Source organism: Leiobunum rupestre, chromosome 1 (genome assembly GCF_980474605.1).
Source record: "Leiobunum rupestre chromosome 1, qqLeiRupe1.1.hap1, whole genome shotgun sequence".
Classification (NCBI taxonomy): Eukaryota; Metazoa; Arthropoda; class Arachnida; order Opiliones; family Sclerosomatidae; genus Leiobunum; species Leiobunum rupestre.
The window spans coordinates 32,004,638-32,017,067 of record NC_143384.1 but is presented as its reverse complement, the minus strand read 5'-3'; the positions used below and the strand labels follow the sequence as shown (position 1 = coordinate 32,017,067).

Genomic DNA, 12,430 nt, shown 5'->3' with positions numbered 1-12,430 from the left:
AAAATAAAATAATTTTATAACTGTTCTGAAATTGGACATTCTGATTCTAAAATTCCTTAAATTACCTGGATAAATTATCCACCATCTGATCATTTCTAAATTCTTCACGTTAAAGAAATTTCAAGTTTGGAAATGAAGACCTACCATAAACCGAAGACGACGTGTGGTAAATACCCCAAAAATATCAAATTAAAAAACAATATTTCCTCAAAACATTTGTAAATATTTGTGCACACACTATGACATTGTGTGTCGTGACGTCATAGGTACGTCATTTGGGGGCGTGGCCGAGCGACGGTTGTCAATTCGCGATACGTAATTTAGGAACAAAACGTATTTTAAAAAAATCTCTTTGCAACGTTTATCCGTTAGGTGTTACGTAAAGTTTTTAAAGTGACGTCATTATTTACGCGACTAAGCGTTTATCGAAGTCTTTGTTCGTGAAAGTGAATTAGAATTTTTCCATTTTTAATTCTAATACGATTGTTTTGCCGGTTGTAAAAACCCAACTCGACATTCCCACGTTGCCAACCCCGAACAAAAAATAATTTTATTTTTATTTTTTGGTTTATTTTTTAAATTTTAGTCGAGATGATTTCCTGGTTTGTTAGTTCCTAGAATGGTATCTACTACAATATCATTTGTGGTACTTTATCGAGTGTTTGGAACCTTTCCAGCGCGTGTCTCCGTGCTTTTGGATTTTGCGCTGGTTTTTTAATGGTTATGTCAGGAAAAAAGGAGTTAGTTTATAAAAATATTATTTAATTGATTATTTTAAATTTGATGTTTAATTTTATGTATTATTTTTACAAAATACATGTTATGTTATTATACATATATATATAATCATAAATAAATTTATAATAATTAGAGGTCGGGGACGGTTAATCATTATCCGTGTTTAAATTGATTTTTTTCGGGAAAAATGTAAACAAAGAAATTTACCGGTTAATATTTATTAATGTATGATTCGTAAAATTTGAGCTTTTTATCGAAAAAAACGTCGTTTTTCCGATTAATTTTACAAATTTATCAAAAAATTAATCGGATAATACAGAAATATAAATTACTTGATCAAAACATTTTACGAATAATTTTTAGAGCTTTATCTATTGAATAAAATTTAACCATCCCCGACCTCTAATAATAATGAAATTAAATGAAGAAAAAGACTACATTTACTAAGAATAACATTTCATCTCCATGGCGGAGATTTTAAATGACATGTAACAAATTTAGTGACCACATTTATATTTTTTCGCGTCAACATACATGATAATGTTCAGATTTTTTTAATTTGTTATAAATATTGTATAATTGTTGTGAATATCCTTGAAGGTATTTCTGTAAATTGAATTTAATTTCAATAAAATATAATATAATTTACTAACGTTATATTTATTTATAATATACATAATCATTGAGATTAAAGTTTTAAACAAAATACGTTTGTTAAAAGTAATAAAAACCAAACTAGAATTCAGTTTTTAACAAGGTTTTTAAATTCAGAAAAGTAATAAATACAATTTTTATAATATTTTAATCCATAATATAATATATTATATAAAAATCATTTAAATTAAATGTTTTCATACATTTTTCACTTTATTTAAATTTTGAATATTAGGTAAAGGATTAAAACAAATTTATAACTCAATTATATATAAAAAAAATTCAAAAACTAAAAGACTGCCTCTTCTAAACATAGAAAACTTTTAACTCGGAAAGGAAAAACCAGTATCGTAAGTAATTATCCTGCTTAATAATTTAAATATATTTAAATACCAATACAAAATTTCAATAGGTTTAAATTGCCTTAAACTAAAATATTATCCATAAAAGCCGCTTATAAAATATTCCATCTAGCTAAACATTACCCGACATTAATTAAAATATTTTAACCCCATAAAACCAAAATATTAATTACATTTAATTTAATAAATTTAAATAAATATTTAAGAAATCCAAATTTTATGCCAAAAATTATACTCCACCTTAAAATTAAAACCTTTAAGTTGCCATGTAATGATAATATTCAAATTTGAATTAAAAAAATTAACACCCTAAGTTAAAATGAAATCCTTTAAGCTGTCATGTAATTAAACTATTGAAATACCCCAAATTAAAAAGTACTGTATAAATATATATTGGTTATATTAAAACTTTAAAATTAATATCTTCTCCAGTTCCCAAACAATTTACAATATTCAAATTTAAACCCAAAATATTACCAAATGCATTAAACCTAACACCTTCTCCTGTTCCCAGATATTTCAAAAAATATTCAAATATAGACGCAAAAATACAATAATCTCGCCATCTTAACTAGCACCTTCTCCTGTTCCCAGATATTTCAAAATATATTCAAATTTAGATGCAAAAATAAATAATACCACCATCACAATTAAAACTTTCTCTTGTTCCGAGATATTCCAAAAATATTTAAAATTGAGAAGTAAAAATACAATAATCCCGCATTAAAACTAACATTTTATTCCATTCTCCGATATTTCCAAAAAAATATTCAAATTTATATGCAAAAATGCAATAATAACGCCATCACAATTGGCACCTTCTCATGATCCCAGATATTTCAAACTGAGACGCAAAAATATAATAATCCCGTATTAAAATTAACTTTTTATCCGATTACCAGATTTTTAAAAGTATTCAATATTGAAGGCAAAAATACAATAATCCCGCCATCATAATTATTACCACCTTCTCCCATCGCCAGATATTTCCCAAAATATTAAAATTTAGACGCAAAAATACAATAATCGCGCCATCATAATTATTACCACCTTCTCCCATCGCCAGATATTTCCCAAAATATTAAAATTTAGACGCAAAAATACAATAATCCCGCCATCATAATTATTACCACCTTCTCCCATCGCCAGATATTTCCCAAAATATTAAAATTTAGACGCAAAAACACAATAATCCCGCCATCATATTTATTAAAACCCAGATATTTCAAAAATATATTCAAATTGGGACGCAAAAATTCATTAATCCCGAATTAAAACCTTCTCAAAATCCCAGATAATTCAAAACAATATTCAAATAGGGACGCGAAAGTATAATACCTAGCGGGAAAACCCGTAAAACATATCGCTCGTCACGGCAAGCCTCCAAAATACCAAGCGCGTGAGAAAATAAACCCTAAAAGGATGTTTGATGAAAAGCCCTTACCTGATCGAACATCGGAGTGGTATCGGGCGGGAAGCTTCCGTAACCCGGGGGCGAAGAGTCTTCGGTCGGTGGCGTCGCTCTTCGGGAAGGAGCGCCGGAGCCGCGGTCGGGAGTCGTCGGGAGCTCGCAGCGCGGCGTGTCGCCAGGCCGTGGAAGCGGACGACGCGTCCCGACAGCGCGGCGGGATCTCTTCAAGGGCACAGTTGGCAACGGCCAAGGCCTCGTTGCGATCCCCGCCGCCCTGCCGCCCTGCCGCCCGGCGCCGCGCGAATTTCGGGGTCTCAGCTCGCTGGCCCGCCACTGCTGCGCTTCCTCGCCGTGCCGATAGGTAACCTTCATCTCATCGTCGAGAGGCGGGAAAAAAACAGGGAAAAAGTTTCTACCTTAGGAATTCCGCACATTTTTTGCACACTTTTTTTTACCCAAGTGTGTTTCTCTCTCTATCTCTCTCTCTCGATACCCGGGATAAATTTCTTTTGTCTCTTTTCGGTAATATTAAAAAGCTTTCTTTTTATTTTTCGCGTCGTGAATTTTTTTTATTAATCGCGAAGCCTTGTCCCCCTCCCCTCGTAAAATATAGTTATGCCAAGGACCTGCGAGTTTTGTAGCCTACATTTTTTGAATAGTTTCGATTACGGGGGTGTTTTCGGGGATTCAAACCAAAGGGCTTATTTGCCCGGGGGTTTTTGCGATATTTAGGATGTTGGTTCGGTGAGCGCTCAAATTAATTTACGGGTTCTGGAGACAGCTTTTATTATTTGGATTAATTAGTGGTCAGTGTAGGGTTGTTAGATATATATTTGGCCATTTAGTAAGGATTGGGACCATCAGTGGGATTCCATTTTAGGTTTGTTAATTAGATGCTATGGTCATTTCGGAGTTGATAATTAGGAGGCGCTATGGTCAATTTGTGTTTGTTAATTAGGAGCTATGGACAATTTGTGTTTGTTAGTTAGGAGCTATGGTCAATTTGCTTTTCTTAATCAGTAATTATGGTCATTTCGGGTTGGATAATTAGCAGGTATAGTCATATTTTGTTTACTAATTAGAAGCTATGGTCATATTTGGTTTGTTAATCAGGGTATATGGTCATTTCTTATTAACTAATTAGAAGCTATGGTCGTATCGGTTTCGTTAATTAATGAATATGGTCATTTCGGATTTAATAATTAGAAGCTATGGTCGTATCGGGTTTATTAATTAGGGTATATGGTCATTTTGGTTTGTTAATTAGTAGCTATGGTCGTATCGGGTTTATTAATTAGGGTATTGGGTAATTTTGGTTTGTTAATTAGTAGCTATATGGTCGTATCGGGTTTATTAATTAGGGTATATAGTCATTTTGGTTTGTTAATTAGTAGCTAGGGTCGTATCGGGTTTATTAATTAGGGTATAGGGTCATTTCAGATTTATTCATTAGAAGCTAGGGTCGTATCGGGTTTATTAATTAGGGTATATGGTCATTTCGGATTTACTAGTTAGAGGTTATAGTGATATAGGGTTTGTTAATTAGGGTTTATGTTTATTTCGGGTTTGTTAATCAGAAGCAATGGTCGTATCGGGTTTATTAATTAGGGTTTATGTTCATTTCGGGTTTGTTAATCAGAAGCAATGGTCATATCGGGTTTATTAATTAGGGTATATTGTAATTTATGATTTACTAATTAGAAGCTACGTTCGTATTGGGTTAAATATTGATTAAGGTATATGGTAATTTCGGGTTTGTTAATCAGAAGCTATGGTAGTATCGGTTATGTTAATAAGAAGCAACATTGGTAGTATCGGGTTTATTTATCAGAAGCTATGGCAGTATCGGGTTTATTTATCAGAAGCTATGGCAGTATCGGGTTTATTAATCAGAATTAAGCTATGGTAGATTGGTAGTATCTGGTTTATTAATCAGAAGCTATGGTAGTATCGCTTTTATTAATCAGAAGCTATGGTAGTATCGATTTTCTTAATCAGAAGCTATGGTAGTATCGGGTTTATTAATCAGAAGCTATGGTAGTATCGGGTTTATTAATCAGAAGCTATGGTAGTATCGGGTTTATTAATCAGAAGCTATGGCAGTATCGGGTTTATTTATCAGAAGCTATGGCAGTATCGGGTTTATTAATCAGAATTAAGCTATGGTAGATTGGTAGTATCTGGTTTATTAATCAGAAGCTATGGTAGTATCGGTTTTATTAATCAGAAGCTATGGTAGTATCGATTTTCTTAATCAGAAGCTATGGTAGTATCGGTTTTATTAATCAGAAGCTATGGTAGTATCGGTTTTATTAATCAGAGCTATGGTAGTATCGGTTTTATTAATCAGAAGCTATGGTAGTATCGGTTTTCTTAATCAGAAGCTATGGTAGTATCGGGTTTATTAATCAGAAGTTATGGTAGTATCGGGTTTATTAATCAGAAGCTATGGTAGTATCGGGTTTATTAATCAGAAGCTATGGTAATATCGGGTTTATTAATCAGAAGCTATGGTAGTATCGGGTTTATTAATCAGAAGCTATGGTAGTATCGGGTTTATTAATCAGAAGCTATGGTAGTATCGGGTTTATTAATCAGAAGCTATGGTAGTATCGGGTTTATTAATCAGAAGTTATGGTAGTATCGGGTTTATTAATCAGAAGCTATGGTAATATCGGGTTTATTAATCAGAAGCTATGGTAGTATCGGGTTTATTAATCAGAAGCTATGGTAGTATCGGGTTTATTAATCAGAAGCTATGGTAGTATCGGGTTTATTAATCAGAAGCTATGGTAGTATCGGGTTTATTAATCAGAAGCTATGGTAGTATCGGGTTTATTAATTACGGTATATGGTCATATCGGGTTTGTTCATTAGGATATATGGTCCTTTCGGGTTTACTAATTATAAGCTATAGTCATTTTGGTTTGTTTAATTAGGAGCTTGATTATTTATCGCCGATTTTCTTTACTTTATAATTTCTAAAATTTGCTAATTTGGTTAAATTTTTAGTTTTTGGAAGTTCATTAATATAATAAAAATTAATATATTTATCGGTACTAGAATTTCCGTAATTAGTGATTTAAAACTTTTAGTTTGTAAGTGTAAAAATATTTAATCATGGCCAAATTATTTATTGTATTTATAGAATATTTGATTAGCTGCAGTATTTAGGTTATTTCCGGTTTATCGAGAACGAACCTTCTGGCTTTCAATTATGTTGATTTTTTGATTGGAATTTACATAAATTCCAAATTATTCTGTCATTATTTAAGAAATAAATTATCCCATAAAATAATAATTTTAGTAAATTTTACTAAATAATCTCTTACGAAAATCGAGGGGGGCGATTATAGAAATAATTGAATTAACGAATAGTTTGTCAAAACCCTCATCGATGTAAAAATGCAAAGATTTAAATCCCCAGCCTAACTGGATTTTTTTCATAAATTAATTAAAAAATTTTTTTTTCAAATATTAAAAATTACGCAAAATTAAATTTAAATATGATAATTAAATAATGTGGTAAATGTTTTTTTTGGAATTCCTAAGGTATAAATTAAATAAATAACGCCAACACCAAGCCAAGAACGGAAAACACAAATTTATTAATATCCCAAATTCAAACATGCGATAACCGTAACCAAAATTAATAATCGAAACAGAATGTTGCTCACCCAACACCGCCAAAAAATCCCGCAATAGAGGGCAAATAAACCCCCATCGTTTGAGAAATAACGAAATTATAAACAATAAAATAGTCAACCTCTGGTGAATTTCCCCGTGATGGCAATTGCTGCAAATGGTTTCCAACTAACCGAAGAAAGGTTTACACGTGAACCGCCGGCATTTTTTTCTCAACTCATTTTGTGGTCAATTTGAAGACATAAAACCTCCGTTTTTACTCGGTTTTGACCCCTGGAAGGTAAACCCATTGGCCCCCCTGGCGGGCATATCTCGAAGCTCGGTCGCGTGGCGAGGTTGTTTATTACATAAGAACCCTCTCTCTCTCTATTCCTCTGTTACTACGGATTTGGATACAGAACGCTCAGGGGTTTTCCCTACCGTTTTTTTCCTACTATAATAGTAGAATTTGTAGTAGGAAGGTACTCTTTAGGAGATATTTTAGGTATAATCTACCTAAAGGTACTTGACTAAAGTGGAATTTAGATTTATTTTTAAAGTTTTGGAAGCTGTTTGGGGTTTTTCCGAACGTGGGTTCCAATTTTAATTTTTTTTTTAAAGATTTTCGAATTCTTACGTAGAGGGTTGGTTAATTCTAGACCTTACTTATGATTTAATTATAAATTTCTAATTCATGTTTTTTTTATTAATTATAAGCAATATACTCTTTAGTTTCTTAACCTTTTGATATATTTAGTACTATCCTACTTTTAATTCCGTTTCCGGGTTCATTTAAAATTAATTGTTTTTATAATTAGAGCTATTAGTGAGTCTTTTATAATTAATGCGAATATTGGAGAACTTTTATAATTGGAATATTTCTTGAACACTTATAATAATTGCGATCCATGGTTCCATTTATTTTTATAATTAACGCTATGTTTGGAGATTTCTATATTTGGAATATTTTTTATAATTAACGCTATAGGGAGATTGTTTATAATTAACGCTATATTTGGAGATTGTTTATAATTAACGCTATATTTGGAGATTGCTTATAATTAACGCTATATTTGGAGATTGTTTATAATTAACGCTATATTTGGAGATTGCTTATAATTAACGCTATATTTGGAGATTGTTTATCACTAACGCTATATTTGGAGATGGTTTATAATTAACGCTACATTTGGAGATTAAAATTAACGTTATATTTGGAGATTTTTTATAATTAAATCTATATATTTGGAGATTTTTTATAATTAAATCTATATATTTGGAGATTTTTTATAATTAAATCTATATATTTGGAGATTTTTAAGTAACGCTATATTTGGTTTTTTATAATTAAGGCTATATTTGCGGCTCATTACTAATTACAGCTAATGAATATAATTTATATATTTATTATATTATAATTATATAATTAATTAGGATACTATGATTAACGCGATCATCGGGGACCTTTTATAATTAGAGCTATAAATAATGCCGTCCTTGGATTCATTTATAATTAACGAGATCCAAGAGGTCCTTCTTTAATTAATGAGATCATTGCGGTTCCTCTGTCATTGATCAGCTCTTTAGGGTTCTTCGATTCAGTTATAATTAATGCGATCTTTGAGACCTTTTGTAATTAACGAGATCTGTGAGACTTTTCATAATTAATGCGACGTTTTGGAACGTTTATAATTAATTCGCTATTTGGGTACTCTTATAATTGACGGGATCTTTTCCACCAATTTTTAAATAATCTCATTTATTTCTTATTAATTATAATTTCATTAATTATTTTTATAAATTACGTACTTTTTAGATATCATATAATTAATGTAATCGTTTGTCAACCAAGTATTTACTTCATCTTAGGGAAAATGACTATTTGGAGACAATTTCTAGCGCTGCTTCGAATCTCACAGTCATTCGCCCTAAGTATAAATAATCTTGCTTTTATACTGACTGAACATTTTGAATAATTATGTAATTAATGCAATTCTTGGGTTAATTTATTTGCTCGATTTCCAAAAGAAAATCCTTGAATCCTTTCATAATTAACATAATCATCGGTATATGATTGCTTAAATAATAAGAACTATTTTTCAAATAGTGTTAAAATTATTTTCCAAAGACTAAAAATTGTTTTTCAAAGACTAAAACTTATTTTTTAAAGACTAAATTCTTCTTCAAAGACTAAATTCTTCTTCAAAGACTAAATTCTTTTTCAAAAGATTAAAATTATTTTTCAGACAGTTAAAAATTATTTTTCAAACAGTTAAAAATTATTTTTCAGACAGTTAAAAATAAATTTCAAAGACTTAAAATTATTTTTCAAATACTGTTGAAATTATCTTTCAAAGACTAAAAATTATTTTTCAAAGACTGTTTAAATTAGTTTTCAAATACTGAAAGAATTATTTTTCAAAGACTAAATTTTTTTTCAAATTGAAATATTTTTTTCGACCGCGGCAGTTGGTTTCGCGCGTCCCGTAACTCGGCAACGTGCTCGCGTTGAACCTAAAAACATTTAAAAAAGCATTATCCCAAAAAAAAATTTGTCCGTCGAGCCGGATTTGAACCAGCGGCCTATGGATTTCCATTGAAAGGTTAATTTCGTAACTCTACAGTCCACCGCTCTACCAACTGAGCTATCGACGGTCCTTACTATCAGCCCCAATTTGTTAGCTTTCAAAGCAAGGATCTGCCTTCCTAGTTCTGAGTCTTGTGACCCATTTGAACGGACGAGAGATAACTCTTTCCGCGAAATTATGCCTTGATAAATTTCCTTGTAAATATGTTCGTTCGTCTCATTCAGATGGCGCCAGCAGTCTCGTCGCCCACCGAAATTTCAACAAAAAAAATAAGGGATTGGGAAAGAACGTTGTCGTTGGGCTTAGATCAAATCGCGTTTATATTTATAGTTTAGATTTTTATCTAATCTTTCAAATTAGAAATTTAATTTCGGGCGAGTATTTTAATTTAGTCCTTTTCTTAAAATTTATTTCGAAACCGGTTGCGAATTTCTAAGAATTTACTGGTAATTAATTTAAAGGTTGTTGTTGTTAAGCCTAATGTGAGTTGTTGTGGCATGGATAACTTCAGATTTAGCACCTGTGACGTCACAACTGATTTATTTATTTATTGATGATGAGGACAAGGCTTAGCTTAATGCAGTATTTCAACGTCTATATTATTTATTCTACATTTTTACCTTTTAATTTTAGGAAATGCATCTGTTTTAAGTCACAATACGTTATTTTAAACATTGCTAGATTTTGTGAAGTCAAAAATGTGTATTTTTTTAAATAATGCTAGATTTTGTGACTTCACAAATGCGTCATTTTAAACTTTGCTAGATTTTGTGAGTTTAAAATGCGTCATTTTTAATTTGGCTTGATTTTATGACGTCATAATTGCGCTTTTTAAATTATGCTAGATTTTGTAACGTCATCAATGCGTCTTATTTAATTTTGCTAGATTAAAGTTACGTCAAAAATACATTTTTTAATTTTGTAATTGTTTACGTTAAAAATGAGTCTTTTTAGATTTTGTGACGTCATTAATACGTTTTTTTAAATTATGCTACATTTTGTGACGTCATAAATAAATAATTGGTGCGAGACAGTAAATAATAGTAGAATAATATATATATATATATCTTTTTTAATATAACCTACATAATGTAATATTTATGTATGAATATATGCACCTTAGTTTCGTTATAATTAAAAAGTAACTTTTTTATCGATTAATTACCGTAATTGTGGCAATTACAATTTTTTTTCGAAAGTTAAGATTAGTCAGTTTGAAAATTGCTTGTACTGAGGTTGGGTGGATTTGAATATATAAGTAGGGTTTTTTATGCTGTAGGCCTTAAATTTTCATTTGACAAACGGTTATCTGTGTAGTCTGTGGGTTTAAGCTCTGTCGGATGGGAAGCTGATGATCTTGGTCAAATATGGATGTCTGCCTTATTAGATTTCTGATGAATTATACTAAATAAGTAAATTTACTTTTTTTATAACATACTTGTTTCTAGTATGAACATAATTTAAAAAATTAATTTACTTACGCGTATAAACCATAATGGAAATTAAGAAATTAAGATTTCAGTTTTTTTCTTTTAAACATTCGCAGTCTTTCAGAATTTTTTCGGTCAAATTAACAAACTTTTTACTATACATATTTGAAATTCAAATGAACAAAACCAGGGTACCCCTTACAACCCTCCAAAACGCGACATCTTATTTTAACCGTTGGTAAAATTATCTTTTAAAAAAAAAGACTTAAAAAAATCAGTTTATATTTCAAGATCACTTTCATCCATAAATTTGAACCTACACACTGGTTACGACGCCAACCCGAAATCCCCTATAGTATTAAAACACCCGTCGAAATCCTACCACGACGGTAGACCTACAACCGAAATCCACTGCGAGCAGCTGGTGCCGGCATGGCGGGAAATGTAGTCTGACGTCCAATCAAAAAACGCGTCGAATACGTAACGCCGATTCTATCCCTACGCTAAAAAAAGTTTCGAAAAGCACGCGCTAGGGGGCGCCACGGGGGCGGACAAAAATCTCCAAGGACGATTTGACGGCCTTCGTTGGTATGTGAACTTTAGGTACTAGGGGGAAAAAAGAAACCTAAAAGTAAAAAAAAAACAAATTGCGAATTATAAAAAGCTCTTGCTTAGATCTTTTTATAGACTTTTTACGTTAACGTATTGTATTTTATTAAAAGTATATTTTTTTATTAGCGGTTTTTTTCTATCCAGAAAAAAATCTTTTTAATTGAACTGGTTTTCTGGTTTCTAATTAAAAAGGACTCATTTAATTTATTGATTTGTTACGGAAGGAAGCTTGAAGCGGTCCTGACTGGAAATTAGTTTTTATTTCTTATTTGAATTTATAATTTTTATTTTGCTTAACAACCGTTATAGAGTTTTTATGAGTTTTCTTAGTGGTGCTTTGTGGAAAAGTGAAGTTTTATAAAGATTGCATTAACATTTAAGTATCCTAGTTGAAAACTGTGTTAAAATATAAGCCTCTTAGTTTGAAATTATATTGAAATTTAAGCTTTGAAGTTGAAAATTATATTAAAATTTAAGCCTAGTAGTGGAAAATTATATTCAAATTTAGGCCGAGTAATGTAAAATTATATTCAAATTTAAGCCGAGTAATGTAAATTTATATTCAAATTTAAGCCTAGTAGTTGAAAATTAGATTCAAATTTAAGCCATAATAGTGGAAAATTATGTTCAAATTGAAGCCGAGTAATGTAAAATTATATTCAAATTTAAGCCTAGTAATAGAAAATTTCATTCAAATTTAAGCCTATAGTAGTCGAAAATTATATTCAAATTTAAACCACTCAGTTTAAATTATATTCAAATTTAAACCACTCAGTTGAAAATTATATTCAAATTTAAACCACTCAGTTGAAAATTATATTCAAATTTAAACCACTCAGTTTAAATTATATTCAAATTTAAACCACTCAGTTTAAATTATATTCAAATTTAAACCACTCAGTTGAAAATTATATTCAAATTTAAACCACTCAGTTTAAATTATATTCAAATTTAAACCACTCAGTTTAAGTTATATTCAAATTTAAACCACTCAGTTGAAAATTATATTCA

The 12,430-nt window shown here is 30.6% G+C and overlaps 1 non-coding gene across 1 annotated transcript; it reads right to left on the bottom strand.

The window, feature by feature from the left end:
• Positions 1 to 9,344: 9,344 nt before the first annotated feature.
• Positions 9,345 to 9,444, bottom strand: TRNAY-GUA (transfer RNA tyrosine (anticodon GUA)). The gene is made up of 2 exons: positions 9,408 to 9,444; positions 9,345 to 9,380 (listed from the first exon to the last, which is right to left on the bottom strand). It is a non-coding gene; the product is annotated as a tRNA-Tyr (tRNA).
• Positions 9,445 to 12,430: the final 2,986 nt, after the last annotated feature.